We start from the raw sequence: 25710 nt of genomic DNA on the forward strand, positions 1-25710 counted from the left end.
TGCTCCCACCCTATTATCCTTGGCTCAAGGGGCCTTCAGCAAAGCTACCTCCAAGGAAATATATTCTGTACACAGATGAAAAAGACCCTTGAAAGCAATTCCAGGGCAGGGTCTTCTGGAAGGTTCTGAGAATGAGTTCCAGCTCCAGAAGTCTGGGTGAAGTTGTTCTGATCCTGCTAGAACCGCAGTCCTGATATAGACCTGCTCTCTCAGTGTGACCTCAGACTTTCACCACCCGGAAGGGCTGAGCACAGCCCCACCCAAAGAAACCCCCCTTCTGCAAAGAAGGAACACAGCTGCAGCGCCTGTGACCTTAAGTGGTTTGCATAGTCAATATCCCCACTCTGACGGGAAATGGCTGTGAAACGGCAAGGAACTTTCCAAAGGCTCAATAAGAAATCAACTGTGGGGCTAAAAGGAGACAACTCAGGAAGTTTAGGAAAAGGTAACCACATCCCAGTGGGAGTTCAACAGCTTTATAGCTTATTGGTTAAAACCATAAGTTTTAATTTCAGATTGGATCTTAATGTAACAATCCTTGGCTGCAAGACCTGCATGAATATAGAATAACAGGAAAGAATAATAGGAAAAAAATCAGCAAAGGTGACTCTTGGGACTGATATTTTATTACACCACACTTGATCCTAACCCAAAGGTCAGAAAGCAATAGGATTTTACTCTCTACTTAACCTGGATTGTCTCCAACCATTATTTAAAGTTGGACGTTCTGAAGATATGAAGCTGATTTAAAAATAAAAGAGGGTTTATTTTGGTGGGGAGTGGCAAATAAAAAGGAAATACACTATTAACAGTCTTAAAAGAAATATCTACCCTATGAAGAATATCAGGACCAAAAATAAACTTCACATAAATGTAAAATAAACTTTTATAACCAATCTTCTCCTGGTGTAGATTTTTTTCTTCCCATCCGACTTAAACATAAGCAAGACAGGACATTGACTGGGATGAACTTTTCCCTTTTTAGATAGTATATGGGACTTTAAAGGCCTCAGCTGAATATAAATAAATCTTTAATGGGTCAAATTTTCAATGGGATGAGAACATAATATGGAGTCCTAGGCTTCCCATGTGAAGTGATTATCCAGAAGAGCCACCAGATTGGTGCTCTGCTCATTCTGCCTAGCTCAGAGATAGATGCAATATTTGTTGGGTGAATGCATGACCCAGCATCCCTTGTCCTTGTCCACTCCCACCACTGTGTCCACACTGACCTAAGCCTCTATTCAGAATCTTCACAGGTGGCTCCCCGTACCTGGTACACATGGCTCATATTCTCTTCTTTCAATGTAAAAATATATTTCCTTCCTTGAAGCTATTGCTAGATCACAGAAGTGCCAGGCACCTTCACCGCACTCTCAGAAATCTCACTAGGAATCAGGTTGCCATGCTCTGACGAAAGCCAAGTCAGCCCAGGCAGAAAGACCACACTGAGAGGCCACATGTAGGTGTTCTGGCTGACAGCCCATCTGAGGTCCCTGTCCCACCCATGCACCTGTGGGACATGTGGGCAAAGACACCCCAGGTGACTCTAGCTCCTGTGGTTGAATCTCCCCTGCTGAGGCCCCGGATGTCATGGAACACTGAGTATTAATAACCCACAGAATCCACGAGCAAAGTAAAATGACTATTTCACAGCCCCAAGTTTTGGAGTCGTTTGTTACTGAGCTAGAGTAACTGGGACATCCACTTTCAATAAACAGAATTATAAATCTGAATGAGAGCCCAAAGTGAAAAGCCAGCCAGGTGTTTAAACACACTGGGAACAAGGTGGTCCCTGAAGCAGCAGATGAAGTTAAAATCCCAGTTCTGAGTGTTATGGTTCTTTCAGAATTTGTCTAGCAGGTTTTCTGGTCTTTACCAGAAAAGTCTCCCCTGCCCCTCCACAAAAAAATCCCAGCTCTGTCATTAACCGCCTGTGGAGCCTGGGCCAGTTACTTCTCTGAAGTCTCCACTGTACAAACTGTAAAATGGGACTAACAGAAGCTAATGAGACCACTGCAGGGATTAAATGGGACAGTTTATGTAAAGTGTGAGGCCAGGTATGTAAGGTATTGTTATTAACATCACATGTGAGATCTTATCAAAGTCATATACATCTTCATTTTACAGACATGATTTATGACTCCATTATGCTTTTCAGGCTTATTGGAAAATTAGAGCAAGAGGTGATGATGAAAGCAGTAACAAGTAAAAAATTAAATGAGGCTTAAAGAATTTTAGAACTATACTGTTTTCCTCCCTCCAGCTGATTTTCTCTAGAATGTACACTACTGTTAGCATCTACAAAACATAACCTTGAGTAGGTAGGAAAACTAAGGATTGTATTCCTTAAAAAGTATATACACAAATATCACACTTTACAGTATGAGACGTCTTTGGATGTCTCAGTCTTACAGTAAGAACTAAAATGTACTGCCTTCTTTCTGTAAGTGACAGGTCCATTTCTAATTGCATGAGCTGTATTATCTTATTTGGTCCTTATAGCAATCCTACTAAACATGTTCTAGTATTATCCTAACTTTATAGGTGAGGAAACTGAAGTGCAGGGAGGTCACATCACTGGCTTAAGATCACACAGTGATGAAGTGACAAAACAAGGATTCCCAATCCAGGCATTCCAAATCCAGGCCATGCTCTTAACCACCCCACAGGAAGGCTTTCCTAAGGTCATTTTCTTGAGGGTAAAATGTGAACTCCCATTCTGTTCATTTCTTATCTTATTGTTGGGAACTTAAAAAGTACTCATAATAATAATCCTGCCACTCAAGCTCCCTCGAAGAAACACAAGGGAAAGGAAGAAAAGACTTTCACCAGAATACAGGAAAAAAACAATGCTTTCTGTTGTCTCTAACACACTTGGTGTGTGAAGGACACATGTCCATCCTCAGAGACCCCTGGGCATGTTTACAGGGCAGGATCCAGGAGGTGGCAGCTCAATGTTAATGGTCCATGTCACATGTCTTGGATTCTGCTGAAACCCCGAGACAAAACTCAACAGGCTACCAAAATAATTTACAAAATCCCCATGATCCTCAGTAGCCCAGAATTCATAGAGCAGACAGTTCAGTTCCCTTCTTTCTTTAACCAAAAATGCAGGGTCATAAGCTGTCTTTTGGAATTTCTGAGACTGAGAGCAAGCAGAAGGGCAGGATGAATAAAGGATGACAGCTCCTCAGATGGTGAGACATGACGGACAAGGACTCCTCCCTTCCATGCTCCCCTGACACCTCCCAGCCCCAAGTATCTCCTTGCCTTCCTAGTGCCTAGGAAAGCAGAAAGCAGATTCCCTCCCCAGGATCCAGACCTCCTTTGTGGTCTAGATTACTATATCTCAGAGTGTGGTGCCAGGACTAGCAGCATCAATATATCCAGAAAGTGCTTAGAAATGCACTCCTAGCCCTAGCCCCAGACCCACTGAATCAGAAACACTGGGGTGAGGCCAAGCAATTTGTGCTTTAGCAAGTCCTCCAGGTGATTCTGATACCTGCAGAAGTTTAAGAACCACTGGTCTCAAATGAAAGCCACAGGCCTGAATGATGGGACCACAAGAGGGCTCTAGTTCATCGTGTCCAGCCCCACTTCCAGCTAATGTCCAGACAGCGTGTCTGGCCACTTGAATCACTTCCCACTCAATACCCACTCAAGAAGGCCCAGCCTTTTTGTCCAGTTGTCTTATCTTAATCATTTCATTTATTAAACATAAACCATGGGCAGCATAGGTGTAGTTTTGTGAGACTCTGAGTTTCCCATAAGCACAGCTCAGATTTTGCACTCTCTCTCTCCATCTCTTGAACAACTAGTGTGTGATATGCTACCTCCAGTAGACCTCCCTGCCCTGAGTTGGACCCTAGCCTGGGAACAACAGCTCTGGGCATGCAGTATTGCTATGCAATCCCTCCTGCCCCGCAAAAGGGCCTCTGCTGAGATGCCTCCCATAAGGGACTATACACTGGGCCTGTTCTTCTCTTCTAAATTACCCCTCCTAAAGTGAAAGTTCCTTCTCAGAAAAAGCGGATCATATGCTTCTGGCCTGATGGGCCTCAGTGTCTTAAGCAATTGGAGAATGGCAGGCTTAATTTATAAAAGGCCCACTGTTCCTGGATATATTTCTACCATGCAATACAAACAGCCTCATGTGAGCCCTGATTTAGAACCCTGAATTTGGGCTTTTTATTTCTGTATGTCCCTCATCAGTAGGTTCTCATAACTTGGATTCTCATCCAGCTCTACTTCTGTACTATTTTTTCTAATGTTTTCTTATCTCTCTACTCCCTGCAGTTATTCTATCCCATTATTTTCCTTCTGCAGTTAAAAAGAAAAAGGATTAAAATAAGAATCTCTGTATTTCTGGAAACTCTCACGTGTCAAAGTTTGCCATAGTGAAAGGTGCAAATGTTCCCAGTGGTCCTTACCCAGGTCAAGTACAGAAGTAGATCCTCCTCCTCTGGGAATCCCACATACTCCTTTATTAGATGAACAATGAAATATTCTCAAGTGAGTCTGATAGATGAGACCAATGGGCAACACACTGGAAAAGGAAGCCACCTGCTAGACAGAGGCAACCCAAATCTATCCACTTCCAGCAATACCTAACCTATCTGTTGTTCAGAATAAACCTATAAGACAACCTGGTCCCCAAACTCCTCTTTGCAATTAACGACTGCATTATTCCCCCACTTCTCTCCCAAAGGGTCCCATCCAGCTGAGATCCAGTTCATGAATCTTTTGGACACTCAATATTTAAGAATAGCAACAACCAGAATAACCCACAGGACTCTAAAGCTGTCCAGCAAAAGCTGCCAACCACTTAAGAGGTGCATCCTACTGGGTTTTTGCTGCATCCATGATAAGTCAGCCAAGGCCAGGGGTGGCCAAACCCAGGGCAGAAATGCCGGGGCTCTGAGGGATCAAGGCAGCTGCTTTGGTGTGTGGCAAAAATCACTGACCAACCCTACCTATTTCAGGGGAGCTGGGCTCTCACAGTTGTGTGATCTTCAAATAGTTTAAAACCTCCCACTAACATTATTCAATGATATGCATTCTCAAAGCAGCTGCAGAAGTACACGTTGCATATCCCTTAATTGAAATGTGAGGGACCGGAAGTCTTTCAGATTTTAGATTTTTTCCGATTTTGAAATATCTCCATAAAATAAAGAGATATTTTGAGGATGGGACTCAAAGCTAAACTTGATATTCATTTATGTTTACACACACCTTCTACACATAGCCTATAAAGGTAATTTTATACAATATTTGAAATAATTTGGGGCATGAAATAAAGTTTTGACTGTGACTCATCACATGAGGTAAGGGGTAGAATTTCCACTTGTGGTGTCATGTCAGCACTCAAAAAGTTTCAGATTTTGGGGCATTTCAGATTTCAGATTTTCAGATTAAGGATGCTCAATCTGTACCAACATTCTGCCAACAGCAAAGTAAGCTGGTGGCCAAGTCTAATTCAGCTTCATGCTCAGCCATTACTTTGCACCCAGAAACCTATAATCTTTCATATCAAGGTTTATCAATATCTCCTTTACATATAAAGGCCATGCCACAGGAACTTTGCATGTGCTATTTCCTATCCCTGGAATGTTCTCTCCTTCCCTCAACTCTAACCCCATGATACGGTTTGGCTGTGTCCCCACCCAAATCTCATCTTGAATTGTAGCTTCCACAATTCTCACTGTCATGGGAGGGACCCAGTGGGAGGTAACTGAATCATGGGGACAGGTCTTTCCCATGCTGTCCTCATGAGAGTGAGTAAGTCTCATGAGATCTAATAGTTTTATAATAAGGAGTTCCCCTGCACAAGTTCTCTCTCTTGCCTGCTGCCATCCATGTAAGATATGCCTTTTGCTTTCTACCATGACTGTGAGGCCTCCCCAGTCACATGGAACTGTGAGACCATTAAACCTCTTTTTCTTTGTAATTTACCCAGTCTCAGTGTCTTCACCAGCAGTGTAAAAATGGACTAATACAATAAATTGGTACCAGGAGTGGGGTATTGCTGTCTTTATCAGCAGTGTGAAAACTGACTAATACAGTAAACTGGTATCAGGAGTGGGGTATTACTATAAAGATATCTGAAAATGTGGAAGCAACTTTGAAATTGGGTAACAGGCAGAGGTTGGAACAGTTTGGAGGGCTCAGAAGATGACAGGAAAACGTGAGAAAGTTTGGAACTTCCTAGAGACTTGTTGAACAGTTTTGACCAAAATGCTGATAATGATATGGACAATGAAATCTAGGCTGAGGTGGTCTCAGAGGGAGATGAGGAATTTGTTGGGAACTGAGTAAAGGTAATTCTTGCTGTTTTAGCAAAGAGACTGGAGGCACTTTGCCCCTGTCCTAGAGATTTGTGGAACTTTAAACTTGAGGGAGATTACTTAGGGTATCTGGTGGAAGAAATTTCTAAGCAGTAAAGCATTCAAGAGGTGACTTGGGTGCTGTTAAATTCATTCAGTTTTAAAAGAAAAACATAATATTAAAGTTTGGAAAAGTTGTGGCCTGACAATGCAATAGAAAAGAAAACCCCATTTTCTGAGGAGAAATTCAAGCTGGCTGCAAAAATTTGCATAAGTACTGAGGAACCAAATGTTAATCGCCATAACAATGGGGAAAATGTCTCCAGGGGATGTCAGAGGTCTTCATGACAGGCCTCTTCATCACAGGCCCAGAGGCCCAGGAGGAAAAAATGGTTTCATGGGCCAGGCCCAGGGTCCCCCTGCTCTGGGCAGCCTAGGGACTTGATGCCCTGTGTCCCAGCCACTCCAGTCATGGCCAAAAGGGGCCAAGGTACAGCTTGGGCTGTTGCTTCAGAGAGTACAAGCCCCAAGCCTTGGCAGCTTGCATAAAATCAATAATTAAGATTTGGGAACCTCTGCCTAGATTTCAGAGGATGCATGGAAATGCCTGGATGCCCAGGCAGAAATTTGCTGCAGGGGTGGGGCCCTCACAGGGGCCCTCATGGAGAACCTCTGCAAGGACAGCATGGAAGGGAAATCTGGGGTCAGAACCTCCATACAGAATCCTTGCTGGGGCACTGCTTAGTGGAGCTGTGAGAAGATGGCCCCCGTCCTCCAGACCCTAGAATGGTAGATCCACCAACAGCTTGCGCTGTGAACCTGGAAAAGCCACAGACACTCAATGCCAGCCAGTGAAAGCAGCCAGGTGGGGTGCTATACCCTGCAAAGCCACAGGGGCAGAGCTGCCCAAGTCCATGGGAGCCTATCTTTTGCATCAGCATGACCCAGATGCGAGACATGAAGTAAAACAAGATCATTTTGGACCTGTAAGATTTGACTTCCCCGCTGGGTTCTGGACTTGCATGGGGCATTTAGTCCTTAGTTTTAACCAATTTTTCCCATTTGGAATGGATGTATTTACCTAATGCCTGTACCCCCATTGTATCTGGGAAGTAGCTAACTTGCTTTTAATTTTAAAGGCTCATAGGTGGAAGGGACTTGCCTTATCCTATATGAGACTTTAGACTGTGGACTTTTGAGTTAATGCTGAAATGAGTTAAGACTTTGGGGGACTGTTGGAAAGGTATGATTGGTTTTGGAATGTGAGGAGATGATATTTGGAAGGGGCTGGGGTGGAATGATATGGTTTGGCTGTGTCCCCACCCAAATCTGATCTTGAATTGTAGCTGCCACAATTCTCACTGTCATGGGACGCACCCAATGGGAGGTAGTTGAATCATGGAGATTGGTCTTTCCCATGCTGTTCTCATGATAGTGAGTAAGCCTCATGAGATCTGATGGTTTTACAAAAAGAGTTCCCCTGCACAAGTTATCTCTCTTTGCCTGCCGCCATCCATGTAAGACATGCCTTTCGGTTTCTGCTATGATTGCGAAGCTTCCCCAGTCATGTGGAACTGTGAGTTCGTTAAACCTCTTGTTCTTTATAATTCACCCAATCTCGGGTATGTCTTTATCAGCAGTGTGAAAACAGACTATACATCCCAAATCTTCATTAATCTAGCGGACTCCAGCCCCTTTTCTGTGGCCCAGCTCCTCTCTCAAACTAATGAGAGCAGAGCCCAGTAAGGCGAGCATTTTGGCAACTACATCAAAATGGAATGTCACATGACTCATAGTGTAATCAATGTCAGCCACAAACTCTAACAAAACAATTGATAGAATCACAGGATTTTTAAGGAATAAGACACTCAGGGAACACATGGTCCAAGTTCCCTCTCAGTGCTGTGGACTGGGATTCCGTGGCTCTTGCTTAAATCTCTCTGGTGACAAGAAACTATTTCATGAGACAGTCAATTCCAAAGAACAAGATGATCAGCCACAAGCCACAGGCGATGACCACATGAAATCGGTCCAGTTTAGATCTTTCTCCTCTGTAGCCAAGTTCTGCTGAAGACTGCAGCACACTCACCATAGGAGCCCCAGCACTTATCCCACCTGGCTTTGCCAAAGTGGGGCTAAGGGTAGTTGACAAATAGATTCCTAGTTTTGAGCTGAGCACTCTTTTAAATGAATGTATAGTATTAAACCAATAACAGTTTCCTACTTTTGATAATGTACTATATATATGTACAATCACAAGATGTAGGGGCATTGGCTGCATAGCATATATGGCAATTATCTTTCTGTATCTTTGACCTCCGCAGCCTTGTCTTCTTACCCATTGCTTGTCTTAAGAACACAGAGTGAGCAGTTATTTGCCTGCCCCCTAACACCACCCCAGCCCAGGACAACACTATAGGAGGCATGTGTGCCTGCATTTGCCAACCTAGCTTTTAACCAGAAGCCAAGGTAACACTCCAGGTTCCCTAAAAAAATAGGCAAGGGTTAAGTAATGGACCCACAAGAAGCTCAAGTATGTGCTAAGCACCCGCTGGGGCATTTCAGATAAATGATCTCCATTAATCCTCATTGCAATCCCATGCTGCCTCCAATTTACAGAAGAGGAAACTGGGAACCTGATGTAAGAGATGTGCTTCACGTCACCAGGCTGGCCATGCAGAGGTGGAAGTCATACTCCAGTTGGGTCCTCCCTCACTACCAGAGAGCCACAGGCCCTCAGTTCGGCAGTTACAGGACTTCAGAAGCCCAAGATCAGGCTGACTTTGTTCAAACCCTTTAACCTCACCTATGCTTTGAATTCCAACTTCCATTTCTACTCCTCTCCTGAGGGCTGGTGTTTCAGAATGTCTGTTAATCCCATGGGCTTCTTTTAGCCCCTTTCTCCAGGTAGGGATGGTTGTGGCTGCAGTGGTAGATGAGCCTGGCTGGGAGTTCTGCTCTGAGCTCCAAGGGGTAAGCCCCAGGGCCCAGCCCAGCATGATGTTTGCAAGCACAGGCATTCAACAGGTGCCTGTTGAATTAAAGGGGCAAGTATATCCATCTTGATGATGCGTCACAATTTTTAAAAATACACCCACGTATGCAGTGGCTGCTTCCTCTGGTCACGGATTAGTAATAATTTAATGACAAGGGAGGAAGAGAAAGGATCACATTTTCTTCCATTAAGACCAGCAATCAATCAAGGCTGTTAAAAAACCAGCTAAATTTAGCATGAGATATGGGCTTTCAGAAAGTCTTCCATAGTGTAGGAGGCCACTAAAAATATAACAAAACAATTAAGTCACCACAGGATTAATGGAAGTCTATAAATGGTGAGGACCCCAGAGATCAGAACTAGGGCTTGCCATATCTTGAAACATATCGATGAGAAGGACCTAGAGAAAAATCTCTAGATATGAAACATCACTAAGTTCTTCCATTATTAAAATGTGAAGCTAAAGAAGAATTTCTACATGAGTAGAGAGAAAAGGCATATGAAGGCATAAAGCCAAATTATTCACAGAAAACTAATCTATATCATAGCACCATTTCCTAAACATCAGGAGAAAAAAAGTGTTCTGTGGTCATGTACATTTGGGAAATGCCAAACAGTGCATCCTCCTTGTGTGCCTGGGCTTCTAAAGCTCCACGAAATCCTGCAACAAAAAGCCTGCGTTAAATGAAATTACGTTCCAAAAGGAATTTGAACTCAGAATTTTGTTTTGTTTTTTGACATAAAAGTCGTTACTATCCTTTGAAAAAATGCTTTGGCAAATGGTGGTGTGAAGAACAATATTCTTTATGTTGTCAAGTGATTTAAACAGGGATCTGGGTCTCACCAAGTAAGGACTGTCCCATAAAAATGATCAGCTGGAGCATTGCCGCTGCCACACAGGATGACAAAAACACCAGGGACTGAAAAAAAAAAAAAGGTATGAGAAACCAAGCCACACCCAGTGCCTGCTGCCTACCAGCCCGGACTTCAGATGGGTGTGATGGAGTAACAGGGCAGCACCCAGGACCAACCCAACATCTGAGGGGACATAAATGGCTGTAACATTGACCCAGCAAAGCCACAGCTGGAATCTGTACTCCAGAATTGAAAGTTAGGTACCCCAAGATGCTCACTGCAGCATGGTAGTGACAGGAGAAAATCAGAAAGAATTTAAACATTCCACAACTGGGGATGAGTAGAAAAAGTGCTAGTGCATCCAGAATGGGGAAGTGGAATTCTCCACCCACGGACGCCTTTGCTTAGAGTTAAGCAAAGTGTGGGCTGAGTGCCAGATGAACCAAATCTCCTGAGGAGGGCTGGTTAAAAATGCACTGCTTCAGTCCAAGATTTCATTAGGACAATCCCAAATTTAGGAGGTTGAGGGGAGTTGCTGGCTGCTCCCTCTGAAGCCAAATTTAAAATGTAGATAGGCAATCTCATGTGACCAACTGTTTCCAGCTGACTATCGGGTTATATGATCTGACAGATATTAGTCTACTCATGACAACCATCAAATCGAATTGTTTTTCACAACTGTTTGAAACTATCCTGGACAATACACAAAATTAACTCAAAATGGATCACTAATCTAAACGTAAAAAGATAACATTGTAAACTTCTAGTAGAATATCTTGAGCATATGTTCATTTTGGAAATACTCCAGCTTCTCCAACATTCAGTGAACATTTATTGGGCAATTAGTCAATGTCAATTACTCTGTGTGGTGCTGGGGATATGGAGACAAATGAGACAGTTCCTGATGCCAAGCATCTTAAAACATTTTGGAGTTCTTTATGGCTTTATCATTAATAAAATTATCCCAAACCTCTTTGAATTCATGTATATTTCTTGCCAGACTACCTTGGTTGTAACCTAAGTTTCTGGACTGTTTGGCTCATTAATTAAACAAGTAAGGATACATCTGCCACATGGTAACATTTCTCTAACACAGCTGATGGAAAGAAGGGTATCATGCCCGGGGAAGTATAGGATGAAAGAAGAACAAATGTCAGATTCAGGAGAGCTACGGAATAAACATCACTTTTAAATCCAGACCAATATATAACTGCCAAAGTGGCAGAAGAATCTAGCCAGCTATCGCTCCAAGAGGCAGGATTATACTGACCAATTTGAGGAAACTGGCTACCAGGAAGGACTGAAAACAACCACTGAACTTCCATGCCACCACTGTTGCTGAAGAGGAGCAAAATAAGGGTTTGAATTTCTTCTTCTTTATTTTTCCTGATGTTTTGGGGCAGCGGGGGAGGGGGCATGGTTAGAAAAGTGTCTAAAAGGTCAACTAAAGAGGAATAAAGGCATAAAATCAAAGAATATGGATAATTCAATAATGGAATAAGTTCCAAAATGACATAGAAACCCAAAGGAACTCAAAGTGCTGAGTCTGGAGGAAGTAGGCAGTGGGGATGCGGGACAGACAGACAGACGTCTATAGGTGCTCAGGGGCAGAAATAGGAGGGGAGCGTGTGATTACACGGAGGTAGACTCTGGCACAGCATAAGAAAGGGTTTTCAGGTTGCTGATGCCATCCAACGCTGGATGGGCTGCCAGACACGGCAGAGTCCACCCACAACCAGAAGGCCAGAGCTAAGGGATGCCTGTCATGGCCCCCAGTGCTCCATTTGTGGCTCTCTGCTCTGAGAATAGGAGGAGACCCTCCAGCAGAACAGCTGTAGGCAGAGAAGCTGAAGGATGGCCAGTGTTGCATTTCCCAGGCATTCTATACAGGTGGGGAGCATTATTTGTGGCACACAGGAAATTCTTATTCCCTGACTTCAACACAGGAAGCACCGTAGTGCTTGCTTACTTCATCCACCTCTGCACCCTCCAAAGCCCTGAGAATAATAACAGGGCTGACAGATGAGTCCCTGGAAGGCTTGTACTCGTGCCTGTGGGTGAACTGTGGGCCATCTCTCCAGGCATGACTCCAGTAATTCTTACAGTGTCATAAAAAGCCACCTGGAAAGTTTGATCAGCACAAGGTCACCAGAAAACTGTACTAAAACACTAGCTGAAAGCAATGATGCTGACCATGTCAGCAGCTAGATGGCAACCCCTGTGATCCCACCAGGCTTTCTGAAATGCTGGAGAGATTTTGCAGGCTGCCATCACCATGCTAACGGAGCTTGGGCTCTAGAAACCCCAGTTTAGGAAAGTCAGAACCATGCTTCTTAACTTTTCTAAGTATGAAAGCAACCTTTATAATACCAAAATATTTACCAGAACCTCAGGTGATAAAAGGTATACTTTTACTTATTAGTTGATTCAGGAACTGCATATGTTTTATGAATTCACTCAGGCCTCCTTATGACAATCCCAAGGTCTCCCAAGAGATTAGGAGGTTTGACACTAGACCTGCACTGTCTGATATGGTCACCACTACCCACATGCGCCTAATGAGAACATAAAATGGGACTAATATTCACATCAGATTTCAAAGCCCTAGTACAGAAAAGAAGGCAAATATTTCATTAACATTTTATTGATTTTGTGTTGAAATAATAACATTTTGGCTATATTAGACTAAACAATATACATTCTTATGGGCTGAACTGTGTTCCCCCAAAATTCCTGTGTTAAAGTCCTAATTCCCAGTACCTCAGAATGGGGCTGTTATTTGGAGACTGGGCCTTTTAAAGGGGTTGATTAAATTAAAATGAGGCTCTCAGGGTGTGCCCTAATCCAATCTGACTGGAGCCCTTAGGACAGGAGGAAATGTGGACACACAGAAACCCCAGAGATTTGGTTACGGAGGAAAGACCATGTGGGGACACGGGAAAAGGCAGTCGTCTACAAGCCAAGAAGAGAGGCCTCAGGAGAAACCAAACCTGTGGACACCTGATCCTGGACTTCCAACTTCCAGAACTGTGGGCAAATACATTTCTGTTCATATAAACCACAAGTCTGTAGTCTTCATTACAGCAGCTCTAGCAAACCGATATATGTTACTGAAATTAGTTTTACCTGTTTAACTTTTTCAATGTGGCTACTAGAAAAAAAAAATGCTCATCATCACTGGTCATCAGAGAAATGCAAATCAAAACCACAATGAGATACCATCTCATGCTAGTTAGAATGGCAATCATTAAAAAGTCAGGAAACAACAGATGCTGGAGAGGATATGGAGAAATAGGAATGCTTTTACACTGTTGGTGGGAGTGTAAATTAATTCAACCATTGTGGAAGACAGTGTGGTGATTCCTCAAGGATCTAGAACTAGAATTACCATTTGACCCAGCAATCCCATTACTGGGTATATACCCAAAGGGCTATAAATCATGCTACTATAAAGACTCATGCACACGTATGTTTATTGTGGCACTATTCACAATAGCAAAGACTTGGAACCAACCCAAATGTCCATCAATGATAGACTGAATTAAGAAAATGTGGCACATATACACCATGGAATACTACACAGCCATAAAAAAGGATGAGTTTATGTCCTTTGGAGGGGCATGGATGAAGCTGGAAACCATCATTCTTAGCAAACTATCACAAGGACAGAAAACCAAACACCACATGTTCTCACGTATAGGTGGGACTTGAACAATGAGATCACTTGGACACAGGGCAGGGAACATCACACACCAGGGCCTGTCGGGGAATGGGGGCTGGGGGAGGGATAGCATTAGGAGAAATACCTAATGTAAATGATGAATTGATGGCTGCAGCACACCAACATGGCACATGTATACCTATGTAACAAACCTGCACGTTGTGCACATGTACCCTAGACCTTAAAGTATAATTTTTAAAAAAGGAAATTTACAATTACAGATGTGGTCACATTATGTTTCTATCAGACAGTGCTGCTCTTGAGTTTCCACTGTAGGGACAACACCTCCATTCTGGGCAGAAGGAAGGGAGGCACCACTGCCTTGGGGCCCCCCTTCACCCAAATCAAGTGTCTCACTGCTCGCCACCAGGCCTCTTAGGGAGCCAGGGAGCTGCCTTTCAACACAAGGTAATGGCTCCGGGTGGTTTTCCTTAAAGGTTACATGGCCTTGAACCATTTCCTGAAAATGTTTGAGTCATTCCCTCATTCTTTCTGACATATTTTAAGTAACCTGGTCAGGCACGTGCAACAGAGTGTATCTGAGCCTCCAAAATTACCATCTGGCAGGTCTTTGTTATTAAACAAAGAATTAACTCACAAAAGGCTAACAAGAGGCAACAAGGACACCTGCCTGGAAATTCCAGCTCAATGGATTTACAGAGGACTCTTCCAATGCATTTGCATATTTTTCAGTGGGCTGAGCTTAGCACTTTACAAGCAATGCCTCATTTTATCCTCACACCAACCCTGTGGGGTAAATATCTGACCCCTGCCCTTTCACCACATTAGATTTATACCCAAGGAGCGAGATTATCCAGAAAGCAATTCCTTATTAAATGACCTCAAAGTGGTTATTGGGTGTGTGTGTGTGCGCGCGCGCGTACGTGCGCTCACACAGTCTCATCCATCACTTTTCCAGATTCAGAAAAGTTTGATTTATTACAAGAGGGAAAAAAAAATCTCTCCTTTCAGTTAACTCTTTACTCATCCTTCAAAATGGACAGCAAGGAAGAAACAACGCTGTAACCTACTCCATCATTTATTTGATAAATAAAGTGTTTTGGAGGTCCTATTTCCAGGGTGACAGTGTTGAATGCCGTAAGCTCCCTGCTTTAAAGTAACCTATGCTCCAGTATAGAAGACAAACGCAAATATCCAAGTAACACAAATACAGGCAGAAAGAAGGTACTAAGCTCAGACGTGAGGGAGCTCAGGACCAGAAGGCCCACAGCCCACCCTGTGGAGAAGGGTGAGAGGAGTGTTGGCAGAGAGGATTCGCAGATCAGGGTGGTGAAAAGTCAGCCCAGGGGAAAAAGCCTGGCAGCTGGCTCTGGAAACGGAGTACATTTCACACAGATAGAGCCAAAGCGAGGAGTCTGGAAGGCATGGGAATGCTTGACTTGCCAAGTCATGGCATTCAGAATGGATGCCCCCAGCAGACCAGCTCCTGGGAGGCAGCGGATATGGCTTACTAGTCTCCATGTACCCGGGGCCCAGCACAGTGTCTGGCATACAATGAGCACTCAATAAATAGGGTGCCATCCAAATCGGAACACTTGAGAGTGAAGTAGAGAACTATTAATGATCATGCTGGGACAACAGGTATAAACCAGGACTGTCCCAGGCACACCTGTACATAGGACACTGTATACTGATGTGTGTAGAAACAGAAGCAAATTGAAAATAGAGAAGCAAATGGTGGGAGGGGCAAGTGTGGGACTAGGCCAAGTAAGACAGTGCCCCAAGTGCAGCTGTGAAATAACCTGAGCTGTTGGAGGACAGGGTCCGGTCTTTTTCATCTTTGTTTCCCCTCCACCAGACACAGAGCTATGTACCCAACAGGTACTCGACACACGCTGGTGGGCTGTACGCATAGACCAGACTTCAAGCTCTTCAGAAGAGGGTTAAGTGACAGTCATTGTTTAAACTGCAGAGGCCACAGACAGGCAGGGAAGATCAAACACAAGCACAGAGAACCTCCAGTCCCCAGGACTCCTGCCTGCCCTGGACTCACTGACCCACACTGAGCTTTCCTCCCACCACAGAACACTGACACGTGCACAGGAGCGGCTGAAAAGTGCAACCTCTCCCAAGAACAGGAGAATCCTAGCACCAATCCTCCCAGAAACGGGCCATCCAGAACGGAGTTTTCTCTTTCTCAGACTACCTAGATAATAATAATGAGAAAAGCCATCATCTTTTGCGTTCAACGTCATAGAACTAGCTGGTTGCTGGATGGGATTCAAACCCAAGACTTGGCTGCTTACCAGCTGTGAGATCTTAAATAAATGCTCTAAATCCCAGATCCCTCAATGATAAAATGAGATTTTATTTTATTTTTATATATGTAGATATAATTCTGATACAATTTTCTATATATAATCCCATATATTAATTATCATATGTAATTGTATTCTTTATAAGGACTTCATGTACATGTAAAACATGTAGCACATAGTAAATGCTCAATAAAAGATAGCTATTATTGTTATTGTTACAACTTAATCTCTTTTTATTTATATAGCCCTTAATATATTTTTTTAAAAGAAGCAACTCTCTGTCACCCTCTTCACACAAATCTCCTGGGATGTATGTGAATAAACTATTCATCCACCATTGGACCCACCGTTGTTCCAACTCCCATGAAGTGGGGCTAGGGCTGTCTTGTGAAAAGACCCCCAGGCTAGCTATGGATGGCTGCTTCGAAGGGGCGGGTTTCCTCAGCCTGGGAGCTTCCCTAGCTCTCTGTAGGTGACAGAATCCTTTCTGCCACGCACAGCATACTCACTACAATCAACAAATTCCCCATCTGCAAAACAGAAGTCACCAAGGAAGCTGGTGGCCCACAGTAACCTGTCGGAGAAGAAATATAGGAGGCCACCATTTTCTCACAAAATGCAGGAAGGACTCATGCAATTTCTAAGCTGGCTTCTCGTATTCTGTTTGCCCCAAGAAAGCAGACCCAAGAAAAGAAGAAGGAAAACCACTTTAAAATTTTCTGCTTAATAAGAGCTTGTACTTCAAGTGCTTCCTGGTCTCTGGGAAGGGGAAATAGATTTCTGACATAGCTGTGTCCAAAAACACTGCAGTGAAGTTTTAAAAAACTGCTGAAAAGTCATGCTCAGTCAGTTGACTGCTGACAACACTGTCCTTTAAGCAATAGGCAGAGAATGCAGAAGAAATTGTAGCCCATACCACCCTCCTATAAGGGGCACCCCCTCCATTAACACACATCAGCGTGGGCTGGAGAGCTGCACAAGGTCACATAAAGTCAGTGCTGCTGACTCAAGCCTGGCTCCACACTGTGGATGAGGAGCACCTGCTCTCACGGTCAGTGTGAGGAGAGAGGCATCTGGCCCCTCCGAGGCCCACTCCCTTCTGATACCTGCATCAACTGCCAGCTGGTGGTCTTTGTCCCTCTTCCCCTATCACTTTTGGTACCTATGTCTTCCAGCTCCTTGCTTTGTGGTCTATGGACCAGCAGCACCAGTGTCACCAGGGAGCTTGCTAGAAATTCACCTCAGACCTGCTGTATCAGGATCTGTATTGAACAAGGTCCCAGGTGCTTCATGTCCACACTAAAGTGAGGAGTCCCTGTCAATCAGCCCGTGAAGATGACTGAGGCTCTGGCTTGCTCTGGTCCAGGGAGAAAGAACATGCCAGCTCCAAGAGCTGCCTTACCAATTGCTCTCTTCTCTTCCCACATTTCTTATTTGCTCCGTACTTTCTATTTTCTTCTCACCATCTGCTTCTAATCATTTTTTAATCCCCCAAAAAACTATGGAACTAGTGTTGACCCCTTTCAAATGCAGAGGCAGTTAGAAAGAGGAAAAGATGTGCAGGGTACAGGAGAAGGAAAAAGGGGCCCGGTGTTTACCAGACCCCTACCAAGAAGTCAGTATTCTGCTCCCCGTTTCAGCTGAGGACACTGAAGCTCAGCAGTAAAGGTGACGCAACTTGCCTGAGACCACGTGGTTGATCAGAGCAAGACCTGGTCCACCCCGGCCTGGTCCGGCCCAGCCCTTGCCATGCTAAGCAGGAAGAGCGCTTCAGTTCATGTGCTTCACACATGTTGAGTTGAAAGGGAATCTTTCCACTCAGCACTAGCAAGAGCATCAGGAGGGAGGGCTTTTCTACACTACAAGGCAGTACTGTAATATGTCTCAAACCTAAAATGCCTTCCCTTTCCCACCGAGCAATATCACTTCCATCCTCTGCACTGCCACCTTTTATCTAGTTCTATGCCACTGAAAACAGAAAACATCACATCCAAGATGGTGATATCCCGTGAAGGACCCACTCAAGGTGAACCATCCAACCTTCTTCTATTCTGTTTCCCCCATTGTATATGGGGCCTGTATGTGGATATAAACATTTGTGTGTGATTGTTCCAAAACACCAGAGGGAGAGATTACGTTCCATGGCACACTTGCAACTCAGGTTTTAATCAGCATGTCTAAGTACAACGTGAAACAGTCAATGTGACCTCCATCTATTATTTATATTTCCATTTGGCTGTGGGGCTTGATCTGTGTGACTAGTGCCTTGGGAGGCTCCATGCTGTACTGTGGCAGGAGCTGTGAGTTGTCTGTCCAGTGTTCGTCCCTCTTCTTCTTAAAAATCAAACTTCAATATCTGCACTGTCCAACATGGTAGCCACCAGCCACATGTGTTATTTCAGTATGAATTTATATTAATTAAAATTATAGAAAAGTAAAAAGTCAATGGCTTAGTGGTACTCGCCACATTTCAAGTGCTCACAGTCATACGTGGTCAGTGGCCACCATTTTGGATAGTGCTGATACACGGAACATTTCCTTCATCACAGAAAGTTCTGTTGGAGAACAAAACTCTATAGTGATAGGATTTATAAGATGTCTAGCTGGTACTTAGACATCTTCCAACCTCTTTTAAAAGATGGATGGTCAATGAGTTGTAAGCAGAAGTCACTGGAGGCTCTTTACAGGGGCCTCAGACCAGATTACAAAGAGCCCTTTTGCACGTCCCCCTACTTCCTGCATGAAAAACACATACAATGGCTGGAGCCCTAGAGCCATTTTAGGGGTAGGAGGAAAAGATGCTCTTAGTGTTGGAGTGCCCACAGCTCAGCCCTTGGTCCCCCGGCTCTTCTCTATCTCCCCTCACACCCTGGGTGATCTCATCAAATCTCCTGGCATTAAATACCATTGGTCTGCTGGCGACTCCGAAATTGATACTTCTTACTCAGACTATGACTCAAACTGAAGACGCATACATATGCATCCACACTTAAACATCTACTAGTGTGTCTAAAAACAAACTCCAGATCTTCCCCTTTAAGCCTGCTCACCTGCACCTTCAATTGAAAACACCAGTGACAACTCCATCCTTTAAGGTACTGAGGCTGAAAAGCTTGGAGTCACCCTTGATATCTTATTCCCTCACAACTGACAATCAAACCCTCAGGAAATGCTGTAGGATCCCCCTTCAAAATGTATGCAGAATTTGACCACTTCTCACAATGTCACCACTACGACCTCAGTGGAGCCATCCTCTTGCCTGGATAACTCTCACTGTCTCCTAACCCTGTTCCTGCTGCTCTCCCACCTCCTACAGGCCTTCCCAACACAGCCGCCAGCAGGGGCCTGTAAAAATGGAAGGCAGGCCAGGTCACCGCCCTGCCCAGATCCCTCGCAAGCTCCCATCTCACTATGAGCAAAGGCGAATCCTTCCCACGGCCTAGGAAGCCCAAGATGACCCTCTCACAACCATCACTGCCAGTCTGACCTCTTTGCCCACACTGGCCTCCCTGCTCCTCCTCAGACACACCAGACACTCAGACACCGGTCTGAGCACCTCCTCCAGGAACCCGTGTGCTAACTCCCCAGCCTCCTTCCAGGCTTTGCTCAAATCAAACACCTCCTCAGTGAGGCCACCCTGACCCCCGTAACCCCACGCCTGCACTCCCAAACCCGCTTCACTGGGCTCTATTTTCTTTGTTTTTTTCCATAGCCTCATCGTCTTCTAATGCACTTGGATTTTCTTCTTTATTATATCTATTGGCTGTCTCCCCCTACTGGGATATAAACTCCCAGGGGGACAAGGATCCTTGTCTGTTCGCAGCAGAGCAGGCCTCCCAGCCTGCGGCATAGTAGGCATGCAATGCACATTTCCTGAATAAGTGAAAGGTCAGAGAACTGCATCCCTGAGCCACTGAACCAACATCAGCAACTTCTCTTCCTCTAGAAGAGAGAGAAATTATCTTGATGTGCTTTAGCCCCGTCATCAGGTCTCGATTCCTGGAAGCTGAGTGGAATTCCTGTCTGATACCTCTGTGAAGACCAAAGATACTATGTTTTATTCTCAGACTGCAGTAAGAACTGGGAACTCCCTGCAGACACCATGGTACTCAAAGCCCTACTAATGACCCAAATGATCACCTTCCCCAGAGCTGAAACTCGCCTGTGCTCCCGGGAGCAGAGAGGCAGGTAGTGAGGAGGCTATCGTACTTTCATAATCACCTCTCAGTGACTAAAAGCTTCCTTTTGGGGATGGCAACTAACTTTGGAAAACCACTTTAAAGAAGGAGTTAAAAATACATACCTTCAGTGATGTTTGATGTTTATGTTTTTAAATATATAGGACACAAGTATTCTGTGGTATTCCTGAAGAAAAGATACATCCTGAATCTAATTATGATGAAACAGACAAACTCAGGGAGGCCTTCTATTAAATAACTGACCTGTACTCTTCAAAAATGTCAAGGACATGAAGGAGCAAGGCTGAGTGACTGTTCCAGACTAAAGAGACGTGACAGCCAAATGCAACAGTGCGGGATTTTCTTTTGCTACCAAGGACGTGGAGATAACTGGTGATATTTGAGTGAGTTCTGTAGATAAGCTAACAGTAATGTATCACTTAATTTCCTTATTTCAATAATTGTGCTATGGTTACATAAAAGAATGTCCTTGTTCTCAGGAAATATCCCTGATGTTAGGGATAAGGGGGCATCACGTCTCCAACCTACCAACAAACAGGTAAGAAGTATGAATAGATAGAAAATTACAAAACAAATGACATTTAGGGAATCTGGGTGAAGAATTTACAGTATTTTTTGGTGCTATCCTAATGACTTTTTTGTAAGACTGCTATTATTTCAAAATAAAGATTTTTTTTTTTTTTTTTTTCCCTGAGATGGAGTCTTGCTCGGTCTCCCAGGCTGGAATACAATAGCACAATCTTGGCTCACTGCAACCCCCACCTACCAGGTTCAAGCAATTCTCCTGCCTCAACCTCCCCAGTAGCTGGGATTACAGGCACCCACCATCATGCCCAGCTAATTTTTGTATTTTTAGTAGAAACAGGTTTTCACCATGTTGGCCAGGCTGGTCTTGAACTCCTGATCTCAGATGATCTGCCTGCCTCAGCCTCCCAAAGTGGTGGGATTACAGGTGTGAGCCACCACACCTGGCCCAAGATAAAAATATTTTATGTGAAAAACGTGTAATATACACAGAGAGCTGGAATACATGCATGCACACACACATATGCCCAAGAGAGAAAGAGAGTGCTATTTGTCAAACTTCCCTCAAGTCCAATACTTCCATAACTTTTTTACACCTACCCACTTAACTTCAGGCCAATCAAATATTTACTGAGAAAATGACTCTCTCATTAAAAGGTCTAAAAGTATTCCCCTTCCAAAATGAGAAGAAAAGAGGCCGTGATCTTAATACTAATATATTGACTAAAAATAATATTTTCTCAACAATAATATTTTCTCAACAATGAATAAAATCTATACTTTTATAAAATAAGAAATAAATAATAATTTGCTGGTACAACCACAGAATATGTTGGTCCCCTTTTCCCATGCAATGAGGCTTCAGGGGCCAGGCTTCCTTTCTTTACAAGGGGTCATCTAAAATGGACTTAGGCACACGTGACAGAGGAATAAGTGTGACAGTCTGAGACATGAAAAATCTTAGCTGGCTCCAAATCTTTCCTCAAACCAGGAATTCTCTGCACCGACGCGTCACTGCCACCTTTACCCAGATCCAGCTGTAGCCATCTGCTTTTGCATCTGTGTCCTATCTTATTGTGACGCACAGCACGAAGGGAAACTGGCTCCCCCACTTCCCCTGCTTGTGATTGCCACCCAAACACATGACTTTCATTATCAGTCTTGCCTTGAAAGCCACTCACTCCAGCCTCTGCAGCCAACTCTGGATGCCCAGCAAGTTGGCCCATGGTCTGTTGCCTTCACGAGAACATAGTGTGGCTATGTCCACCCAGCTCATCCATCTTCATTCAGAGGCTCTCTTGGGCCTGTCACTTGGAGCTGGATGTGTCTCGGACACCCAAGCTCTATGTCGGAGGACAGAGATGGCAAGGGCTCCTTCCAAATCTGGAGTCTGTATGACCGGAAGGTGGGGAGGTCTGGCGAGTCAGCTCTTTGGTGTAGACTGAGGGACCAGCTACTACTCAAAGAGTGATTCCAAGGCCTGCTGCTCCTTGAACCATGTGGATCCCACTTATTGAAACAGAGAATTCTCCAAATGACCTTAGGAATGGATGCCTTGGGAACGGGTGGAGAAGACAAAGGAAAGAATAATGACACAACTTGGGCCACCTTGATATGTTATTTCTGATTAAAGCAATTGATAAGAAAAGGGCAGGTCAGCCCTTAGGTCTCACATGATCAAGGCACCAAGTAAGAAAACCAAAGGTTGTTCACAGCTAGTTCACTCTGTACTAATTAGGACTAAGTTCAGTTGCAGGAGTTTACTTTAAACTTCCAGAGTTTAAACAGTCCTATGGGAGGTAATAACCCCCCGTCCTCTCCAAGCAAGCCCAGCAGTCAGCAATTCGTGCATCTTCAGAGTGCAGAGGGCTGCCGAACAGAATCCTAAACGTGCATGGAATGAGGGTAAAGAATAAGATCTCAATAAATTTAAATGAAATCTTTTCCATTGTTTTAAATGGAAACAATTACACTACCCCGTAAATCCAGTCAAAATACAGAGTACCTCTGAACCCAATGTACAAACATAAAAGCTGTTGTCTGGTGGTTTAACTGACCCCACAAATTTACTTTCCTATTATTCATCAACTTAAAAAGTCACAGGAAACAAGAAAGAAAAAAGATTCTGATAATGAAACATCTGTGTATCAGGCAAGACTTGAGTGATATGACCAACTTATTAACAAACATGCTAGAAGCCCAGTACTCACCAGTATGTGATACACCCATGGAACAAACACACACCTGTACCCTGTGAATCTAAAATTAAAAACAACAATAACAACAACAAAGCCCTCAACATATTCAGTTGTGTGCTAGGGCTTGCTGCAGTGGGTTTCCAAAGGCTAACTGTTAAATTTTCAGAAAGTTTACGAGCCAGGGTTGTTAAACACGGCCATTATTAAAAGTTAAATTGAATAAACTTAAAAATAAGTAAATTATATTAAGATAAAGGTAATAAATACTCAACACTCATAACTTCCTAATTATTTTACCATACTTCACTATCATCTATGCTCCTAAAGATATTTAGAGCTATTGGAAATACTAAACAACTGTGTGCTATTGTGCATCTCTTCCTAACTCCACATGCAGTGATGTCTCACTGGTAGCTTGAAATCAGACATGATGAGAATATTTACACCAAGGAAATTTGCAAAATGCTATAAAAGTCATGCCCCCTCTTTCAAAGAGTTTGTTGTTAAGCATTAGCCACACACCACTGCTCTAGAACATAAACCCCCAAAAGCTGTCACCTCTAGGGGCCATGCCATGTGCTCAACACAGTCCCAGGACTCTATTAGGAAGAGGCAGGGAAGTCTCTCACTAGCTTAGAGGCTGAGTCAGGTTACTTAACCTCTCTTCCTTCATGTAAAGCCTGTAGAAGAGTATCTGGCATATAACAAGTACTAGTTACTAATAGTTCTAGCTTATACTTTTGAGGGGTGTTACAATGCAGTGGTTTAAACCCAAGTCTTAGGAGCCAGACTTGCGGGTTTAAATCCTATCTCTGCTACTTGTCAACTATAAAGTCGTGAGCAAGTTCCTTAACTCTTCTATGCCTTGTCTTCGAAAAAGTAAAATGAGGATTAAAAACAGTAACTATCTCACATGCAGTGACTCACAGTAACCAGCACATACTAAATGCTCAATGAGTGTTAGCTGCTTTCATCGCTATCACCTGAATATTATGGGTATTCTTCTTTTAAAATCATTTGCAAAGGGAGTTCAATTACTACATTCTTTAATACTAATTCCTGTATTATTACACCTCACTTTTCCCTAAACACACTATTATCTACTAGAGAGGACTGCAGAGAAATCTTGCTGCTTCCAAAATTCGAATTAACTCCTAGAGTAAAAATGGACCATGATAAAAGTGAATAAATAAACCATGGAAGAAATTTCAAAACAGGAATGACTAGAAGGTGGTTACTTTGAAGGAAATCCAGCTTATAATGAATATCTAAATTCAAGGTTTGAGGCAGAAGGGATCTTTATAATCACATCTCAAATATAAAGACAAAACGAATAAAACAGAACACATTATCATGTGCGACTTCAAAGAAAACCAGTGTTAAAAGGGCATCAACAGTATATATTAATAGATGAACCTAGTGTAAATGAATAACCGTAAACAGAAAGTCACCTCTTAAAATAAAAATTTTACCCATAACAATTGCTACAAACTGCATCTCACATACAGTACAAATAAGCTTATGATAAAAACCACTGAAGTGTCAAAGCTGTGTCTATACTTCCATATTTAAATCAGCTCCATTTCAAAAAAGGACTTAAGCCAGGCAAAGCCTTTGGATTAGAATTTTTGTGCTTTCCTTTGCTAATCACAATGTCTTCTGTGGCAAGTGTCCAAATGCAGAAGACTAAAAGCCCTTCGTTGCACCCAAGAAAGAAATCAATGGCCAAACAGTGCTCATGGGAGATATAAGCTCCCATGTTGAACATTCGCCACACCCTTTCCCTTCTTGATTCATCCCCCGTTTGCTCTCCAGCTATGCACAACATGGCCTCCCAGAGGAGGTGGTCAAGGCAACCCACACTCAGTGAGCTGACTTCCAGCATGGTCTCCGAAGCCCAGCTTCCCGGTTCCTTAGCGCCATCAGTGGGAGCAGAGCATATCGCATGAGCAGCAGCTTCACACCTGAGCTGGATGATGATGGTGGTTTCCCACACATCAGTTCTGTGCATCCCCGCCTTCCCTCTTGTCTTGCCCTAGTTTCCAGCACCCCTTACCAAACATTCAGGCCATGTATGCTACTTATAGACCAGGATAGCCTGCCAAAGGCACAAAGTCAACTGCAGGAATCAAGAAAAAGCTCCCATTTTCCTTGGGTACCCTATAGCTGAGAGGCTTGTCCTCTGTAGGACACATGTCCAAGGCCACCTTAGAGACCACTAGGGCCCCTCCATGCTGCCCTCTCAGGGGTCCCCAGCCAGGATACTATGGATCTAGGGGAGAGAGGAGGAGCCTCTTCTGGAGAGAGAAGCAAACTAAGATGACTAGTCTACAAGCATCAGACCAGGTTAGTTTGGAACTGACATGTAGAAGACCACCTGGACAGGTTAAATAAATCAAGGAATAGTAAAAAGAACTATTGAAAAAGAACAGGGAAGCTCTACATGCACCAATATGGAACAATCTCCACGGAACTTAAAAAAAAATAAGTTTGATTGAGATATAATTTACATATATAACATCCACTAATTTTAGGTGTGCACTCTGATGAGTTTTAATACATTTGGCCATTCAACCACTATAATCACGATCTTAGAATATGTTCAGCACCCT

The 25710-nt window shown here is 43.6% G+C and overlaps 1 protein-coding gene and 1 non-coding gene across 4 annotated transcripts in view; one reads left to right on the forward strand and one right to left on the reverse strand.

Moving 5' to 3' along the window:
- Nucleotides 1-25710, reverse strand: part of ITGA9 (integrin subunit alpha 9) — a 384455-nt gene that overhangs the window by 255008 nt on the left and 103737 nt on the right. The window lies entirely within an intron of this gene.
- LOC119620766 (U7 small nuclear RNA) lies at nt 1830-1892 on the forward strand. The gene has a single exon (XR_005237317.1). It is a non-coding gene; the product is annotated as a U7 small nuclear RNA (small nuclear RNA).

Source organism: Chlorocebus sabaeus, chromosome 15, assembly GCF_047675955.1.
Source record: "Chlorocebus sabaeus isolate Y175 chromosome 15, mChlSab1.0.hap1, whole genome shotgun sequence".
Classification (NCBI taxonomy): domain Eukaryota; kingdom Metazoa; phylum Chordata; class Mammalia; order Primates; family Cercopithecidae; genus Chlorocebus; species Chlorocebus sabaeus.